Source organism: Vombatus ursinus, unplaced genomic scaffold (assembly GCF_900497805.2).
Source record: "Vombatus ursinus unplaced genomic scaffold, bare-nosed wombat genome assembly UNPS02014832.1, whole genome shotgun sequence".
Classification (NCBI taxonomy): domain Eukaryota; kingdom Metazoa; phylum Chordata; class Mammalia; order Diprotodontia; family Vombatidae; genus Vombatus; species Vombatus ursinus.
The window spans coordinates 49804171-49823149 of record NW_020954610.1 but is presented as its reverse complement, the minus strand read 5'-3'; the positions used below and the strand labels follow the sequence as shown (position 1 = coordinate 49823149).

At 34.6% G+C, this 18979-nt stretch overlaps 1 protein-coding gene across 1 annotated transcript in view; it reads left to right on the top strand.

Annotated features, from left to right (window-relative positions):
• Positions 1-18979, top strand: part of PARN (poly(A)-specific ribonuclease) — a 182551-nt gene that overhangs the window by 112391 nt on the left and 51181 nt on the right. The gene's annotated exons all lie outside the window — the stretch shown is intronic.

Sequence of the window (18979 nt, the reverse complement as noted above, 5' to 3'; positions counted from 1 at the left end):
TGCATTCTGGTTATCTAGTACATGGTAGGTAATTAGTGAATGTTGAATTGACTATACAGTAAATATCTGGCCTCAGAATTCCCCAGTAACTGCTTTAGAATATCAAAACGTTATTATGGTAAAAAAAAAAAAGATTGGTATAAGCAAGTGGTGACAATTTTATTAAATTGTAAATTCTTCCTTCCCTTCCTGTTTTAAGTAATTGGTCCTGAATTTTACCAAAGTAAGTTGAGTGTTGCTGTTGCTTTCTCCTTTGAGGCAGCCTATCTAGCTAATGAAGATGAAAATACAGTCACAACCCTTATCAATGCTCCTCAGACACTTGGTCAGACTCCCTTCATCCTCTGCTTTCTAATAAGTAGCCTAATGGGTTGTTTACATCTTGTCTTCTGCATTTTTTAGGCAAGCTAATTACTGTATGGCAGCAGTTTCTTATCTACTGTAGCTTGATGAGAGAGGCTTTCTTCTTAGAGAATACTGTACTTTGTGAGGGAGGACCCCTAGTAGGTAAAGTACTCTTTACATTTATGTGGCTTCTGTTTTTCTGAACACTATTTTTTATGAACAAAATTTAGGAAGATAATAACTTTAAATATTTGCTTTAATTTGCTAATGACATAAAATATAGACACAGAAATTTCAGGATGAAAGGATACTCAGAGTAGTCCAGTCCTAACCTCCTCTTTTCCAGATGAAAAGACAGGCCCAAAGAGGGGAAATGATTTGTTCAAAGCAGCCCAGTTGGGCAATGACAGAACCACAGTTATAACCCAGGTCTTCTGTCTCCCAGTTTTGCCTTTTTGCACTACACCACAAAGATTTCCTTTCATTGTGATACTATGTGTAACTTTTAGGTACTTGATTTTAAAGTATATACCCCCAAATTAGGTCAGCAAAATCTGACATTTGAAAAACTTCATCGACTACTGAGTACATTAACTTAAAGTAAATTTATTTGATCTTGTCTAATGTTGAGTCAGTTCTCATGATGTACAACACTTTAATTATATTAGTATTGTACTTAAAACTTATTTGTAAGGTGTCACCAGTTTATATATAAATTAAACATAGTTCCAGTGGCTGCTTAAAATGAAAACAAAAAAGGGACCCTTCTCAGTTATTATGAAGCATTCCAATCTCTATGTGACATTTTCTGGGTTTTTTTGTTTTTTAATGTGCCTATCTACATTGCTTGCATCTGGCTTTCAGATATCCCAATTTTGTAATTAGCAGCAGCATAAAGGGCCACAAAACCTAGTGATATTAACTTTATTTGTCATTTTACAACTAGAAATAAATGTGGCTATCTTATCATGAATTATTATAATGCCTTTTTTGAGATACATGTAAGACAGTAATTTTCTTGGAAATTGCTGGGCCCTTTTGATTGTTCGCATTGTCAGTTAACTATCATCCCATCTTATTAGTCTGAAACAGAATCTGCTGTTGACATTTAATATTTGTCTTTAAATAATGATTTGCAGCTGCATGCTGTAGTGTCTTGTATAATATTAAAGTATTTGATGGATATCTATTTAATAAATATGGCACTGAAAGAACAAAACACTTTTAAGCTATTTGTATCACTGTGATTTTCTGTGATGGATTACATTGGATCGGCTTGTGTGTAATTAGATCTGTACTCGTTAAGCTGTTAAACTTTATACAGAGTGAGATTCAGTCAGAGTAGCAGGCAAATTAATTGGAAAATTGCAGATGTTAAGTAGTCCTAATAAGATAATTAGTCTCTTGATGCACGAATACCTTTATATTCTTACCATTGTCTAACTTTTTTTTTTAAATACCAAGAATTGCAACATCATGTAAGAAAATTTCATGGATCACCTATTCCCCTCATCTCCCAATTGGTAATGGAAACATAGGTTAATCAATTAACCAAGGGTTATTATGCTTTAGATACTGATCTGCCCAATCACTGTAATCTCTGATTGGAATGAACAGTTGGGTTTGAAATGTGCATTAAGACATTCAAATGAACAGAAATTGTTTTTGGTAATAAATTAATGGCAGATTTGAAATGGTTCAGGTTTTAAGAATAAATCCTGTATTTTACTCGATAGTTTCATCTTTTTCCTTTCAGTGCAGCAAACATTAAATACTTACTATGGGACAGTTAAGGCATTTTAAAATATAAATGCAGTTGAAATTTTAAGTTACAAAGAAATAATGATTTCACTTATACAGAATTGAATTTCTTTTTCCCACTGCTTAAACAAGTGGTTTTTAAAAGATATTTTCAGGAATATTTGAAAAAGACATGGAGACAATGGCTAGCAGGCCACAGTAATGTCCATGCTCAGGGCAGAGTATGTTTTTATCCTATTTAACCTCATTCTGTTGAGCTACAAAGTAAAATTGCTGTACTATAATGTTAATCTAGCTCCCAGCCACTTTATCTGCAACAGACATTGGAAACCTATGGTATGTACATGAAAGATGGAATACACACCAGTTGTTTCCTTGTCCTCTCCTCCCCTGCTTAGGAGAGTCATTGCCAGTTGCTTGCTTCAGTAGAATAGTTCATTTGGGTAGTAGTGTTGCCTCCCCATCCTTCCTGCCCCAAGTCAGTGCACAGCTAGCATCTTCCACCATGCTAAAAGAAAGGGATTGAAACCTTACTTAGCACAGGGCTTTTTGGAGGCTGCTGAACCATTTTGTCATGAAAGTTAAATTGCACAAGGAAACTATTCTTTTACTTCTGTATGGACAAAATACACATTAACTTAGAATCATATTTTGCCACTTTGTATAGCACGATGACCTCTTCCCACAAAAACATTTTCCGCTGTATAAGAATGTATGCAGAGGAAGGAGACCTTCTTATCATTTCCCCACCCTTACTGAGTTTTTCTGCATCCAGATTTTACCTGAACCTGTCCGTTCTTTAAACTCAGAAATGTACTTTAAACTCAGAAATCATTATGTCTTTCTTTTTCCCATTTTGCTTTGCCTGACTAATGTGCTTTTCTCTTCCTGTATATACTTGATGTGTCTCTATCTTTAAGAAAACAACAACAACCAAAAAAAAACCATGCAAGTCCTTTCCATGTTAACTACAAGGAACTCTTAGCATCCCTTTCCAGGTTAACTACAAGGAACTCTTAGCATCCCAATTCACAGTACAAATTGACTTTTGTAAAGTAATGTCTGTGGAGATCCATTTCACTACCCTACTGCCAAGAATAAAAACATTCAGATCTTCTAGTTTCAGAATTTAGCCCTTAACCATGAGAATGCAGAATGACAGTTGACTAGAAATACTTGAAAGGCCTTTTGAATCCTGAGTGGTCAACCAGTCAATCTTTCCCACCTTCCTAACTACATGAATAGCATTCAGTTAAGTTCTACAAAGAAAGGTGCACAAGATCTTTTAGTTATCTCCTTTCTTACAGAATACTTATATAGTCTAACGGGAGCAAATGGAAATTAGCTATGAATTACAACTGCTTTTTTGGCATTCGACAGAAGGGAAAACAAAGCCTAGAATTTACTCCAGGGAACATGATTGGCATTGGTTTTGTTCCTTGTTTGTAGAATTTACTTCTGCTCTCAGGTAACTGTTTCCTTAATGCATCCCCCATAGTCTTTAAGTGTACATTTGTGGGAAGAAAATGTCTATGTGGGAGGAAAGAGGCAAGGGTACACCTAGGCTATGGAACCATAACCTCTTACAAATGACTCAGCACTCTATTAAACCACAAACCTTCAGAGGATATGCTGAGTTATTGCTTTAATAAAATGGCAACATGTTGCCTGGCAACCTGAAAGTTTGTGTTTTTTTTCCCCTTTTAACAAAACTGCCTTGTGTCAGATGCTGGCCACTCACATGGGGTGAAGTAGGAGAAAAGCTTAGCTATTCATTTCTTTTTCTTGTTTTCCAAAATTCTACCTGCATTTTGACAACCCACTTTGCCTCTTCAGTTCTTTTTTTTGTGTCACGTATAAGACGAATTGGTAAGTATTGTTCACAAACATGCTTCCAGGATATCATTGCTTAATGGCATTTGTTTTTTGTTAGGCTCTCAGATATTTTTAACTTCTGATCTAGACCTGCACATTCTTAACTGAGCATAAAATATGAGTGACATCGTAGCCATGTGACTTTAACTAAATTTCATCATAAATATTCAATTATAGCCAGTTAAGCAAATCAGGCTTGTTCTTATCTTGATGTTAGTGGTCCTCAACTGCTTTCATGACCTGAAAAGGGAAAAATGCAAGTTTAGAACAGTAACTGGAAATATGTCTTCTCATCATGGGAGGGCCTGGAATTGTACAATGAAGTTATCATACAATTGATAGCTTTTCCTTGTTACGATTGCACTGTTATCTTGCCTTCATAGAAAGTTTTATGAAATAATGGAAATTGAGTTGCTGAATAAAAAATTCTGTTTTGGAGCAAAATCAAGTTTTGAATGGTAATGGGGAAACAACTGTAATTCGTAGAATATTATCTTTAAAAATATTCTTTGTGCTGAAGATATACAATGTTAGTTGTAATTTATATGGTTACTTTTTTAAGAAAAAATTTTAATTATAAATTCATAGCCTCAAAAGACAATTTGAAATCTGTCAAGTAAATAGGTAAAGGTTTTTTGTTTTTTTTTTAAGTGTCTTTTTCTTTCTCTTAGTTTGCTAACTTGTGTTCCAAAGAATAGCATTATGATATTGAGGAAATTTATAGGTTCCTTGAAATTATTGAAATTTCATTTAACAGTTGAAAATTTTCAAAAATGCAACATAGTTTTATAACACATTTCCTTTTTCTAGGGGGAAGGCTGAGGGGAAATAATATATCATTTTCATGCCATTTGATTTTCATGAGATATCCTTAAAAATAACATCTCGTGTAATTTCTTCTGAAGACTTACAGAAGTTATTTTGTGTGTTGCCCATTAAGAAATATTCAACAATGTTAGCAACAAAGCTTTGAAAATTATGTGGCAGGAAGTGACTAAAATCCTTGTGTCGACTCTTTTTTTTTTTTTTAATCCATGTCACCTTTTCTCATTCTAGTAAAAATATTTTACAGGTACTTTAAATATCTAACAGACGACCCAGAAATAAATGATACTGTTTGTATTTCATTTGAAAGGTGATTTCTTTCAAGAACTTTACAGTAACACATAATCTCCAAATGTGGAAAGCGTTGTTTGTGGCTGACTCATGTTAAAGCATCATTTAGTATGTATCTTCCTTCTAGCAGCTTTTAAGGTATCCCTTAAAGTTCTCCTTTTGAAAATTGACCTGACTCTTAGTAAAGGTTGCTCATGGATCTTACTGCTAATGTTGTCAGCCATTCCCTCTTTACAGCGGAGTATTGGTATTAATGATGGAATTGGAAACAAAACCGCAAGTGAGGAGAAACTAAAAAAAATGAAGCACTTGTGTTTTCAGGTCATTAAACAACATAGGAGAATAATTAAACTGAAAAGAGGAAATGACTTTTTAATCCATGATACAACAGTGAACATGAGCAAGGGATTTCATTTAAAGTGATTGTTAGAATATTTTGTAGTTAGTGTGTAGAACGTGAACTTCCAGTGAAATAAATTGATTGTTGGATAAATTGTTTCATTGAACACAAAGAATAGAATAGGTTAAAAAAAATTAATGAAATTTTTTTTTACTTTAAATTCATTCTTCCAGAGTTATATTCACCCTTTTGGGGAGGGGCAGGAAGGGTATGTTAGCTTCAGATCTGTTTTTTTCCTAAAGTGAAATGTTGCCCCAATTATGAAAAATAAGTTACAGATTTCCAGAGGATGCCCTCTGATGAGATGATTTCAAGCTGGTAGTGTTATTGGCCATTCTATACCTACAAGAATATGTAAAGGTAAAGACAATCCTAGAACTGTTGACCATGACATGGAGTTAAAGAGTGGATGACTTAGCAATGAAAAACAGTATTCACAGTGTTTAGCTTCTTGGTAGCCAACAGTCATCCAGGTGATGTCCTAGAAACAGGGAGAAGTATGATTGAACAGGAGATAAGAGATTAGGCCTTTAAAAAAATTAATACTTATTAGTATTTTTTGTTTGCATATCCGTTCCTTTTTCATATATGTATATATATCTTTATTGTATACACACACATACAACTTTCCCTACTCAGAGAGCTGTCCCTCATAACAAAGAATCAGAACAATATTGATAGTCTGAATATAGATCAAAGCATACTTTTTTTAACTTTATTTTTCTTGGGGGTTTTTTGGTCTGTGTTTTCTCTCACAACATGACTGATAGGTAATATGTTTTGCATGACTGCACATGTATAACTTGTATCAAATTGCTTGCCTTCTCAAGGAAGGCTGAGGGTGAGAGGGAAAAAAATAATTTGGAATTCAAAACTTTAAGAAATAAATGTTAAAAAATTTTACATATAATTGGAAAAAATAAAATGCTTTTTTTTAAATAAAAAAAACAGTTCTCCAAAACAAATCAATACATCTAACACAGTGTTTTGCTTTCGTAGACACCTGCCTCTAAAAAGAAAGTGAAGGCGGTATATTTTCTCACCTGTTGTTTTTCTGATTCTGTTTCATTTCGCCACAGTTGATAAGTCTTCTGGTACTTCTCTGTATTCTTCATATTAATTATTTTTTATGGTACAGTCATAGTCTGTTACCTTCATGTTCCATAGTTGTTTAGCTATTGCTCAATTGGTTAATTTGTTTTTAAAGTTATTTGCTAGCACAAAAATACTTAGTATCTGGTATACATGGGACCTTTCTGTCTTGGTGTTCCTTGAAAATGTGTGCTTAATAATGAGATCTTTGGGTCAAAGATAAGGGCATTTTAGTCACTTTTTATTTTTCAGCATAATTCCAAGTTGCTTTCCAGAATGGTCAGACTACTTTACTGTTCCATCAACAGTGCACTAGTATGTAACTCTAACCCTGAATGCCTCCAACTCTAATCCTAACCTTTCTCTCTCTCTCTCCCTCTCTCTCTCTCTCCCCCCCCTCCCGTATGTATGTATGTGTATATACTACACATACACACACACACACACACCGAACTTCTCCAACATCAACTATTTATATATTTCATCAGAGGCAACTAGATGTGTAGTGGATAGAGAGCTGAACTTCAAGTTCAGGAAGTTCTGAGTTCAAATCCACCCTCAGATACTTAGTAGCTTAAACCCTGGGCAAGTAACTTAACCTAGGCTGCTCCAGTTTCCTCATCTGTAACATGGATGTAATTAAAAACTGGAAGGTACCTCCCAGGGTTGTTGTGAGTATCAAATGAGATACCATTTGTAAAGCACTTGGTTATATAGTAAACGCTATATATGCATTAGGTAGCTAGGTAACATTGTGGAGAAAGCATAAGACTTGGAGTTAGGATATTTGAATCTTCTCTCCAACACTGAGTTTGAATCCTCCTTCCAGCACCACTGGCTATGTGACTCTGGGCAGACCTCTCACTTTTAGTTTCTTCTTCTGTAAAATGGGGATAATGTGACCCTCTTTCTTTGGGTTGTGAGAATCAAATGAGAAACACTTTGCAAACCTTTAAGTGCTATATAAATGTTAACTATTATTTTTATCAGTAATTGGATTTAGCTTTCATATGGTTGTTGAAAGTTTGCAATTTTCCTTTTGAGAATCGTTTGTTCATATCCTTTGACAATTTATCTATTGGAGAATGGCTCTTTGTCTCATGTATTTGTACTTGTTCCCTATATAGCTTCACTATTTGACCTTTTTCAGAAAAATTTGATGCAGAAAAATTTGCAATTTCCCTTCTTGTTTTAGTTTTATTGATTTCGTTCATGCAAAATTTTTTCAATTTCATGTAACCGAAGTATGGCCCTGGGGTCTATTTTATCTTCTTTGATTGCTACTAGGATTTGTTTAATCAAATATTCTTCCCTAGCCGTAGCTGTGAAGGGTCACTGTAACATGCACTAACAAGTCCTGAAAGGATAGTTGCCAAGAATACTGAAGTAAAGAGAAGAGAGTCAGAATGTGATTGGTGATTAGAGGAGTCATTAAAATAGAGTCTGAAGACTTGGTTGAGGTATATGGAGATTGACTTGAAAACTAAGATAAGGACAGAGTTCTGGGGGGTGGGGGTCCAGGGAGGGGAAGATTGAAACTGAATAGGTGAGATAGAAAAGGTCTTGATTGCATGACAATTCCTAGAGAGGGTAGTGTTGGGTAGACTATGGATGCTTGGGTGTTGGAAGACAGATGAGTGTCTAAGGAGAAACAAAGAAAAACTCTGGCTATTTCATACTTTTTTATGGGGACTATATGAAATTACTTCCTTTGTTTTAATTCAGTCACTCTTCACTGTTGTCTTTATAAGTTGGGAGAAACAGCTTTGGTGACTGACACCTTCTCCCAAAAATAATGATTCACTGCAGGTGTGAAAGCACAGCCTGATAAGGACCTGTCACTTCCATCTTTCCACCACTTCCCCTCTCTTCTTGGGTTTCATTTGGTTAATGAACAAGCTGAGTCATCAGCTATATCAGTTCTTTTTTCAAATGTAAGCCACTTCAAAGCATCCATATGGATATTCAACTAAGGCTTAAATATTTCAGCAAAGCAGTCATCCATTTTTAATTTACACGCAAATCTACTTCTATGCCTTGGGATTCTTATTAAATTACAGTGATACTTTTCTAGACTTTTTGCGTATGTAGCAGTGGAAAGGGAAACTGAGGAGGCAGAAAACCTGTTCTGGTTTTCCTCACTTTGTAAAATAGATTGAGCGGCCCTGCACAGTGTGTTGTACGTAGGTACTCATATGTGGAACTAAATTAAGATCTGTTTTGGAAAAAGGATTTGTGATTTTAACTTTTTAAGTTTAATTGTTTTAGCTCTGTCAGAGAATTTGAAACTTAAAGGAATCCAGTGATGAATCATTTTCTCAAGTGAATATCATCACTTCATTTTTCTTTTTAGTAAGCTTAATTTTTCCTATGTTAAGATTCTTTAAAAGCACTTTATAGATTACTCCCGTAAAAGTTATTGATAATGTGATTCCTCTTTAGTAGTACCACTTAGTGACCATCTGCCAAAGTTAATTAGGCCGTAATTGCCTTTCTGATCCATCTTGTTCTAAATAGTTTTCTGAATGACTAGCAGCATTAGAGAATTCTCTTAGGTTTAAAGAATCTTTGTAGGCCAACCTAATAGTTTACACAAACAGAACAAGAAGTTACTGTAATTTAGTCTTCCACTTGGTGAACTTAATGTACCAGCCATTTTCAGCTATTTTCCAGGATCTGATCACTTTTAACTAAGTTTGTACAGTTAGCACATTAATCTGTCTCTCATAAAGTTTAAAGAATGTTAAGATTGTTCAGGTCTTTCATAGTTGTCAGTCAAGTTTGTCAAACCAGTTAAATATTTTATCACAGTTGTAATCGAGTTTTGTTGGACTTAGTACTGAGTTGAATATCTTAAAACTCAGATTGCGTATTTGTTTATTTTCATATGCATTTATTTCCAAGTTTCAAAGTTTTTTTTTTTACCTTCCCCATAAATTCCCATAGTTCTGTATTCTAAACTTTATTCTGAATTCCATGAATGTCCATTTATCTTCATTATAAAATATTTACTCCCTTTTTTTCTTTGCCAGAATATTTCATCATTTATGTACAGACTTATTTTGTGTGTGTTTATGGTTTTGGGTTTTGGAGAATTTGTTAACTCTTAACCTGTCAAGGACTATGGAAAAATTGTGTAGACTTTCCTGCTTGTCTAAGCAAAATAACTTAATGCCACATAGAATTAGGATAGCGGCTGCACCTGTGGTCTCAGGTTTCAGCCTATGAGAAACTTCCTCTATCGATGCATATCAGTATCTTCTCTGCAGTCTAGTTTTAGATAGTTACCTAGAGTGCTGAGCAGTTAAGTTAGCTACCCAGGGTTACCCATGTGTCAGAGGTACCATTGGAACCAAGGTGCTCCCAGTTCCAAAGCCATCTTTTCTGAATTGCTTAGGACAAAGTAATTAATGAAATGTGTTGACTTAGGCTATGCTGCCTCATACCAAATAATTGGAATGAAAAGGTAGTGTAGGTTACTGGTTAATTAATCCTGGGAGGGAGTACTCATGACAGTGACAACACAAACCATTGAAGTTTTGAATTAATGTGCATACTACCTCAGTAGTAGTAGTGACACATTTAAACACAGTTTTCTATAATAACTTCCTGAGTCCGAGCAACAACACATAATAATGAATGTTTAAAAAGTAATCTGTGATGACATCAGTTAGAGGAAATGAATTAATAAGTAAACCAAGTTGAATTAATGGCTTCAGTAATTATAATTTTCATTTGAAATTTATAATTTTTAAAAATATGGGTGTAGCAATCTGTTAATTTCCATTTCTGCCTTTACCCTTATGTAAGATTTTGCTAAATTAGATTCATATACAAAATCTTGTTTCATTTAAACACCTTTGAACTGTGGTAGTACATAAGACCTACCTACAATATTGTGAAATGAACTGAGAATATCTTAATATAACATCTTAATTGGGGTTTATATTCAACCCATTCATCTTCTGATATTGAAGCCTTTGATGGGTATTTCTCTCAGCTATTTCTGGTATAAAATTCCAACACCATTCATTTACCTGATTTTGTACAATTTATATTGAGTCCTAATGTTTCCAATTTTGGGCCTGTAATTAAACTAAGTAACCATATTCTAAGCTAGTCTTCACATTTCGTGGTATGTTTGGTAACATTTAGAAAGAATCTTTCTCCAAATTTGTTTCCTTGCCTCCAAATGCAAATTTTTTACAGTGAATATTATAAAAGAAAATTCCCTCTTTGCTCTTTGATATAGATACTGTTCTCCTCATCCTCCTTTGTTTGCTGCATTATAAGAATATGTTATCTATTAGTATATTCTTTTTAACAAAATTCTACTATTGTGAAAAAGTTTGAATTACCTTAGAATGAGAATTTACCTTTGTTTTTGCTTTGCAATCACTTTTTCCTTGCAAATGTTCTTAGGCTGTGAATGGATTCTGTCTTTCCGATTAGATTTTTTTCTCATGGAAAGGCAAGTACTGTGTTTTATACTACCCTCTTATGTCCCCATAGGATCTACAGTGGTGTGTGAATTATTTGGGCCAAAACAAATAATTTATTGACTTGATGAACTTAACAACCGTTTATTTTTTTAAAAACCTTTTAATCTAACATGTTTTCTTTTTATTGTGTTCACTGGTCTTACATGAGTAGGCATTGAGGTTACAGGATTTTGTTACATATTCTTTAACTTCACTGTGAAATCAACATTTATCACATTGGATATTAAATGTTTTGTTTGATGAGCAGTCTGTTTTTCCAAGTCAGGACTTGATTATAATCCATGTATTTTCAGTGTATTTCATGGCATTTGAAGCCCAGGTCATTAAATGTGTTTGTCTCCATCACTTAGATAAATTTCATAGCCTTTTGTGATGTGTAGCATGGTACAGTGCTGTGTTGCAGTATTCCATCTCTAGTTATGTATTTCTGTAATTCCAGAATAATTCTTCACAGTATGTCAGTTATATTTATCAGTGTCCATCATTATCTCAATTGGGACATGGCTTTCAGACCTACTGTAAGTAAAAAAAAGTCCCCGAAATATTTTTTGGTTGGATGTTTTACAGTCTGATTAATATGCTCAAGACTTCTAGACTTAACTGGATTATTTCTGACAAAAGTTTTGATCTATCCTTGAATGAAAAAGTGAGGGTTTTTTTTTTTTTATTACCTTTTTCCAGTCTTCATTATGTCGATCTTGACACTATCTTTTCCAGTACAAACTTTTTTTTTTGTAGCAATGATTAACCTCATTTTTTACTGGTTTTCTTATCATTCTTCCATTATCAAGAAGCTTATACTGTATTGTAGAAGAATCAGTCAGTGGGCAGTTAGGTGGTGCAGTGGATAGAGTGTTGGGCCTAGAGTCAGGAAGACTCCTTTTCTTGAATTCACATCTGGCTTCAGATACTTACTAGCAGTGTGACCCTGTCTAAGTCACTTATCCGTGATTGCTTCAGTTTCTTCATCTGCAAAATGAACTGGAGAAGAAAATAGCAAACCAGAAAACCCCATATGGGGTCAGGAAGAGTTGGACATGACAGAAAAACGACTGAATAACAAATAGAACAAATAACCTCTGCTGGTACCAGGTCCCTCTGAAAGTCCCGACTTGTTTTCTAAGGATTAAACATACAGCAATAGTTGGCCGGCTTTTGATGTTACCTTTCATTTTTCCACTTGCTTTCAAACTTAGCCCTTGGGTGTGACTGTCCCTGTCTCATTGTGGATTTAAAAGATCCAGCTGCTGCAATATCTCTAACAGTCATTTAATCATGCTTTTTAAAACCTATTACTTATGCACATTTCCTTGGAGTGATACCCGTTCTCAAAAACCACAGAATTTGGAATATAACCAACAAGAGCAGTGAATTACATGTGTGTAGCATTGAAACCAGCTTGATTCTGTTTTATCTTCTCAGATCAGTGTATACTCAACAGAACACTACACAAAATAAAACGGTATCAAAACTATTCTGTGTCCCAAATAATTCCTATACCACTTCGATAGTACAGTGTTCTGCACCTTAAAGGGACTCAGTTAAGTACTTAATAACTATATAATTAGATGAATTCTATTTATATATAAATTGAATATAATTAACTTATGCAAATGTAGATTACCCCAAGGGATATTTAGGTTGTCCTCTTCTTCCCCTCCTCCCCCCTCCCTATGAAGAAATCTACCATCAGTTTTACTTGAAAACATGTTTCAAAGTAGCGTTTTAATTCACATTGTCAGTTCCTCTGCTGAATGACTAAAGTGTTATGCTATAGAGTGGGAAATTTGGTGGCAATGGAAGCATTTTGGTACTCTCTAATGTTACTTGTAATTAATTTCCCAACTACTCTTAAACTTTTAATGTCGGTCTTTTTTCTCTTGTAATTTTGTAACCAGTTTATCTGTCATCTTATTAAATACAAGTAAAGAAACTTATGAGGACTTATTTTCTATTAAAAATGAGACTGTATTCCCGAAAATGAATTATCCATCCTTTTTCTTCCAGTAATATTTTTCATTTAGGTGGTTTTAAAGTTTCTGTTCACAGTATGGTATTTTTTTGGCTAAATATTATTAACTTGAAAAGTAATTCTCTACTGAGTAAATTATATTTTATTTATTAGCAAAAACCTCCCCACTAAAACAAAGTATTTTAATTCAGGTATTTAATTGTTTAGTACATTTATGACAAAAACTTAATTTGGGAATAAATTAATGATATAGATTTGCTGCATAATGTTACAAACCTGATTAGCCATAAACCAAAATTATTCTATCAGAAAAAAAAGAATACAGCAAAACCCTGAAAAATACATTGTTTTATCAGCATATTTATTGAAAAGTTATATTCACAATTGGGCTGGCTAGTTGGTGGTGATGAATTGTTTGATCATTGAAAACCCTTAAAATAAAGAAAAATATAAATAGAGAAAAATAATATTGTACCCTCAGTCCTGTGTAGTTCCTTCCTGGGTGAGCAGCAGTAGTTTTAGAGTGGTAGATAAGGGGGAAGAGTTTGTTAAAGATCACAGTGTTTAGACCATGTATAAACATTAACTATTGGTTCTTTAAATGTTACATCCTTGTCCAGTGATCAGTCAGTGGACATACTCTTGTATTGTCAAGAAGCTTTAAGTGCCTGCTGTATGTTAGTTACTCTTAGTGCTGCAAGTTAAGGATATCAAAATAGAATGGGAAGGATCAGTTTTGCCAGATTGTAGAATAATGAAGAGATGTAAGCAAGAGCTAAATTGTGAAAGGCTTTAAATGCCAAATAGAGAAAATCGTATTTTATCTTACTGGCAGAATGGAGCCCCCTAGAGCTTCTTGAACAGGAGAATAATAGTAATATTTGGGCTTTAGTAATATCTTTTTGTCAGCTTTGTGAAGAGTAGAGAGCCCAGAGTCAGGGAGTTCAGTTAGGAGGCTGTTGAAATAATCTAAGTTAAAAGTGATGAAGGCTTGAATTAGGGTAATGGCCAAGAGAATAGAGAAAGAAACAAACTTAAGAGAGGATATGGGAGGTAGAGTTGACATGATTTAGGAATTGATTGATTCTGGTGTCTGATGGATAGGGTATGGGCCCTACGCCCTATCTCTCAGTTCTTTGATATCCTAATTAAGCCTAGTCCTCTATTGTCTATAACCCTAGGTTATATTTCCCATCCTTGATTTTATCCAGACCCCATTCAACTTCTTCCTTATCTTCTAGGCCCTATCTTCCAGTTCTTTGACACTCTAATAAAGCCTAGCCCTCCATTGTCTATTCCCCAGGCACTCCCATCAGGATTCTCCCAGGACCCTTCCCCCACAGTCACCTCAGCTTCAAGATCCTCCCTAAACTCCTCCCCGAGTCACCCCAGCTTCAAAATCCTCCTCCCAGACCTTCCTCTAGTCACCCCAAAACTACTTGGCTGTATATAAGATCCATCCTGGCCACCATTTAGGCGTTGAGACTTCCTCATTCCCATGCGTCTTTACCAGTGTCACAAATGGTCAGATTCCTTAAGAGTCTGGCCTGTATGGTTCATTGTTAATAAACTTTGTCTTTGACTGAAAGAAGACTTGAGTCGAATTTTTTTGGGCAGGACCCGCATGTCGTGATTTTGGGATCCCAGCACCCCTAAACATCTACACCTCAACAGATAGTAAAGTGTCTTGGATGACTTTGAGGCTATGACACTGGGTCAGTGAGTGGATGAAGATGCCCTTGACAACAATAGGAAATTTTTGAGGAGTAATAGGTTCATGAGGGAAGATACAAAGTTCTGTTTTGACCATCCTGAGTTTGATATACCAGTAGGACACACATTATTGAATTATTGATGTGGTTATTGATGTGGAAGTAGAGCTCAGGAGAGTGGACAGGGCTAGACATATAGATTTGCATAAAGATGGTGATTGAACCTATGGAAGCCGACAAGATCACGGAGAGAAGTCTCTCATATCAATATGAACGTTCTTATTACTAATAAAACCAGAGGTCAAAAGGAAATTAGAGCTAAACGAAATGATGTCACACTGGTTCTTCTTAGAAAGGCAAATAAAAGCATCATAAAAAAAGCATTTCATGGTACTCTTCATCATCTCAAACTTCAGTACTTTTGATAAATGTAAATCACTAGTTTTACATGTGAACTGTTGGGTTCCTGAAAAGGGCAAAAAAAAAAAAACATTTTGTGTAAGAAAAACTGATAAAAAATCAGAAAGAGTCAGATAAAATGTTAAGATAAGACCAAGGACCACCCCTTCTACTGACAGCATCTTTTCAAAGGTATGACAATGACTGAAGTAATGATAGCTGCAGGGCATTGTGATCCATCAGCTCATTTGCATGAAGTTTATAAATAGGAAAAATTAACTTAATAATTTTGTGACATCATAATTTATCTATGGCTGAAAATACAGCCTTTTCTCCACTCTACTCCTTGACCCTTTACTTAAGAAAAAAATAATCTAGTAGCAGCACCCAGAATGCAATAAAAAATAGTTTCTTCTCTTATTTAGCAGACTACAATGTAAGTATTCAGACATGCAAGAGAATGTGTAGAATTAATAAGCAAATCTCATGAAATGAGATTAGAAAATTGTAACTCTAATCATGGTCTTATAAACGCTTCTTTCTCTTAATGCACCTGTGTATCTATACATGTGCATATATACATCTCATGTCTGCTTACTTAAATATATGCATGTTATATTTTTGAATTAGGTACGTAATGAAAGAAGTGGTTAAATGAAATTTCTGCACAAGGCATAAATTTGGGAATTTATATGTTCTCTCAAGATTTTTTTTTTCTTTAGCCATTATCTACACGTATAAATTTAGGCATCAACTGATGATATAACCTTACTGATTTGCTGTTCACAGTGTTTTACAGGGTCATGAGTTGATGAAAAAAAATTTTGTCTTTGTATGAGTGATCCAAAAGAATTTCTATTTAATCTAGTAATGGTTGAAGGGAGGGGAAATAGTAGTTAGTTTAAAAAATATATATATGGGATATTTATAGTGACTATTATTATTTTTCTTAAGTCTTTGAGAGTTTGCTCTATTATACATCCCATGAATATACTGTCATTTCTATTTTGGGTGACATTTTAAGAAACTGTTAATCTACCACAAACCCCTCATCTTCGTATACAATTATATGTCATATGAGAGAAACATTGCCACGTCTTCACCAAATGAATTAGACGCTTTTCAAACCAAGTAGGTTCTTCTTTAAAGAACTTGAGCATTTACCATCAAATGCTGACCATATGCCTGTATATTGCCAAAAAGTTGAGAGCTGAAAATGACAGTGAGTAAAGTAGCACTGGCCCTAACTGGGTGGAGTAAAATGCCATTTTAAGAGCCTTCAAAGCAGATGCTACTCTCTACCACATTTCTGACTGAAGAAATTGACTTTACCATCATTGTTAATTAAAGGCAGCCCTTATTGAGGGTGGGGCTTGCATTGGGAAATTTGAAAGGGGTGAGTCTTGCGTATGTAGTCCCTGATATTGTGAAACACCGACTTGAACATGAAGCAAACATTTCACCCTGGTGTTCTTATAAGTAAAAAAAAAAAGCATATAGATTCTCAAACTTATATTCTTTGTGTCCATATGGGTTCATATGTAAAAGAACTCTCTTGAAAATGTATACATCAAAATTAAGTGTAGACCTAGTAAGGTCAGCCATCTGTTCAGAATATTACAATCATTCTGTATTGCCTTTTTGTTGAAGTTTATATTCCTTTTCCTGGTATTCAAGGCCCTTCACAATCTTACTTTTCTAGCTCTCTCTTTCGCTGTTCCCTTTAGTCTGTGCTGTAGCCAAACTGAAGTGCTCTCATATATGACTGGTACTTTCCCACATCCTCATGGATCTCTCTCTCTCTCTCTCCTCAACTCCTCTCCACTCCTACTGTTCTTACCTGTCTTTTTTAAAGCCCATTTCAAATGCTAGCACCAACTTGATCCCCTAAATAAAGACTAAATTTCGCTTTATGGATCTTAAATAACATGTTTAGGGCACCTCTCACAAAATTTAATGTGTAATTTTATACTATAATTATTTGTCTTGTATCATGTCCTCCTACTAAACTCCATTCTACATGTAGGCAATGACCATTTCTTAATCTAAACTTTTTCTCCCCTCACTTGGTGCTCTGCACAAAATTGGTGAATAGGAAATATTTGTTGAATTTGGATTTGAATTATTTTAGGTGGTGTTGATGCATGTTAAGAGTTGCATGTGACCTGGAGTTTTTCCATTAGTGGGTAAACCCATGACCATTTAATTGATAGTGCTTACATAATTTCATTAGAAATTGAAAATGATGCTAGGTATTGATAGAATTTACTGGACAGACAGTGAAAGAAATAGCATTGACTTCTGTAATATATGTGTGTGTGTATAATATATGGTCTCTGGTGATTATTAATATACATTGTTTCCAAACTGTTTTTGAGAAGTATAACCTAAAAGTGGCCTTGAATCGTTTCATGAGCTAATTTGTAAAAGGTTAGAATGTGACTGATCAGTCTGCAGTACACAGGGGAGGACACCAGTTGACAGCCAATTTATTTTGCTGATTCATCCATTAAAGTGATGGCTATGGGCCAAAGCTTGGCTTGCAGATTAAAGGCTGTGAGCTGCAAAGCTTCTGGGACTTGAAGGAATGTTGGTAAATTGTTGCTGTGTGAAGGCCAGAAGTGAAAGTGTGCTGTTCCTCCCTTCCCCTCCATCTTGACTTTTATTTTTAAACAATCCTAATATTCCATATGTTGAGATAAATCCCTTCTCTATAGAGAAGCAGTTGTTTGTTGTGTGCAGTTCAAATAGCCAAGAGGTAAATTATTTGGAATAATAATACTTATTAAGATATCAGCTTGGCTCATTAATGAGCCTATTATCATCCTTGTCATTATGTAAAATATTGAGTCAAAACTGCTTTATTTCCTCTGTAACCAAAATTAATCTTGAGAAAAAGATTATTGCCAACATGGTCCTTTTCAGACACACTTGCAAAGTAAACCTGCTGAGTTAAGTAATGAGACTTAAAGAAAAAATTCAGAAAGCTTTCTTTTGCCAAGAAGCAATCTGGAAGGCATAATGATTGTAGAATCACTGGTTTCTCATCACTTTGAGAAAATTAACCCTTTTGTAACACCTAGATTCATGCTTACAAGGAATCTACTTTAAATATATTTTGGTGTAGATTAAATTATAGATTTGAAACCATAGTTAGAAAAAGGAAAAGTAATAACATCAATAGACAATAAAATGTTTAAGAGAGAAACAAGATCTGTGTGATATCAGTAATTTCCCCTCCAGTTTTGGTCTACTGAGTTTAGAGTATATCAGCTGACTGTCTTTAAATGTTTTATCTCCTTTAGAATGAATCACAACTGGTTCTGGCACACACGTTTTAGTAATTCACTGTGCTGTTGGAAATTTCAGTGTGCAGAAACTTTAAGATAATGAGATTTTACTTTGAAGTGTGTTCTGAATACATTTGATAAGTGCAGCACAACTTTGCTAATTTGAACAAGTTGATGGAAGTATGAGGTATAAAACTTTTTAAGAGAAAGATAACTATCATTTTTTATCATGTCATTACTTATATTTGGCATATGGCATGTAGACTGAACTCCTGAACCAATGCTTTGTGTTAGAGCTTTAGTACTTCCCTACCCCTACCCCACACAAACACCTTCAAAGCTTCAGGTAGGCCTGAGCTACCTAGATGGAAATCAGAAAAACCTATCAGTTTTTTTTTCACCATTATCCGCACATATAATTTTACATTATTTGTATAAATAAATGGAGCCTGTCCTTCATATACCTGCTCTTCTAAAGATCTCTAGTATGGCAACAGGTAGCTGCTTTGAAAGCT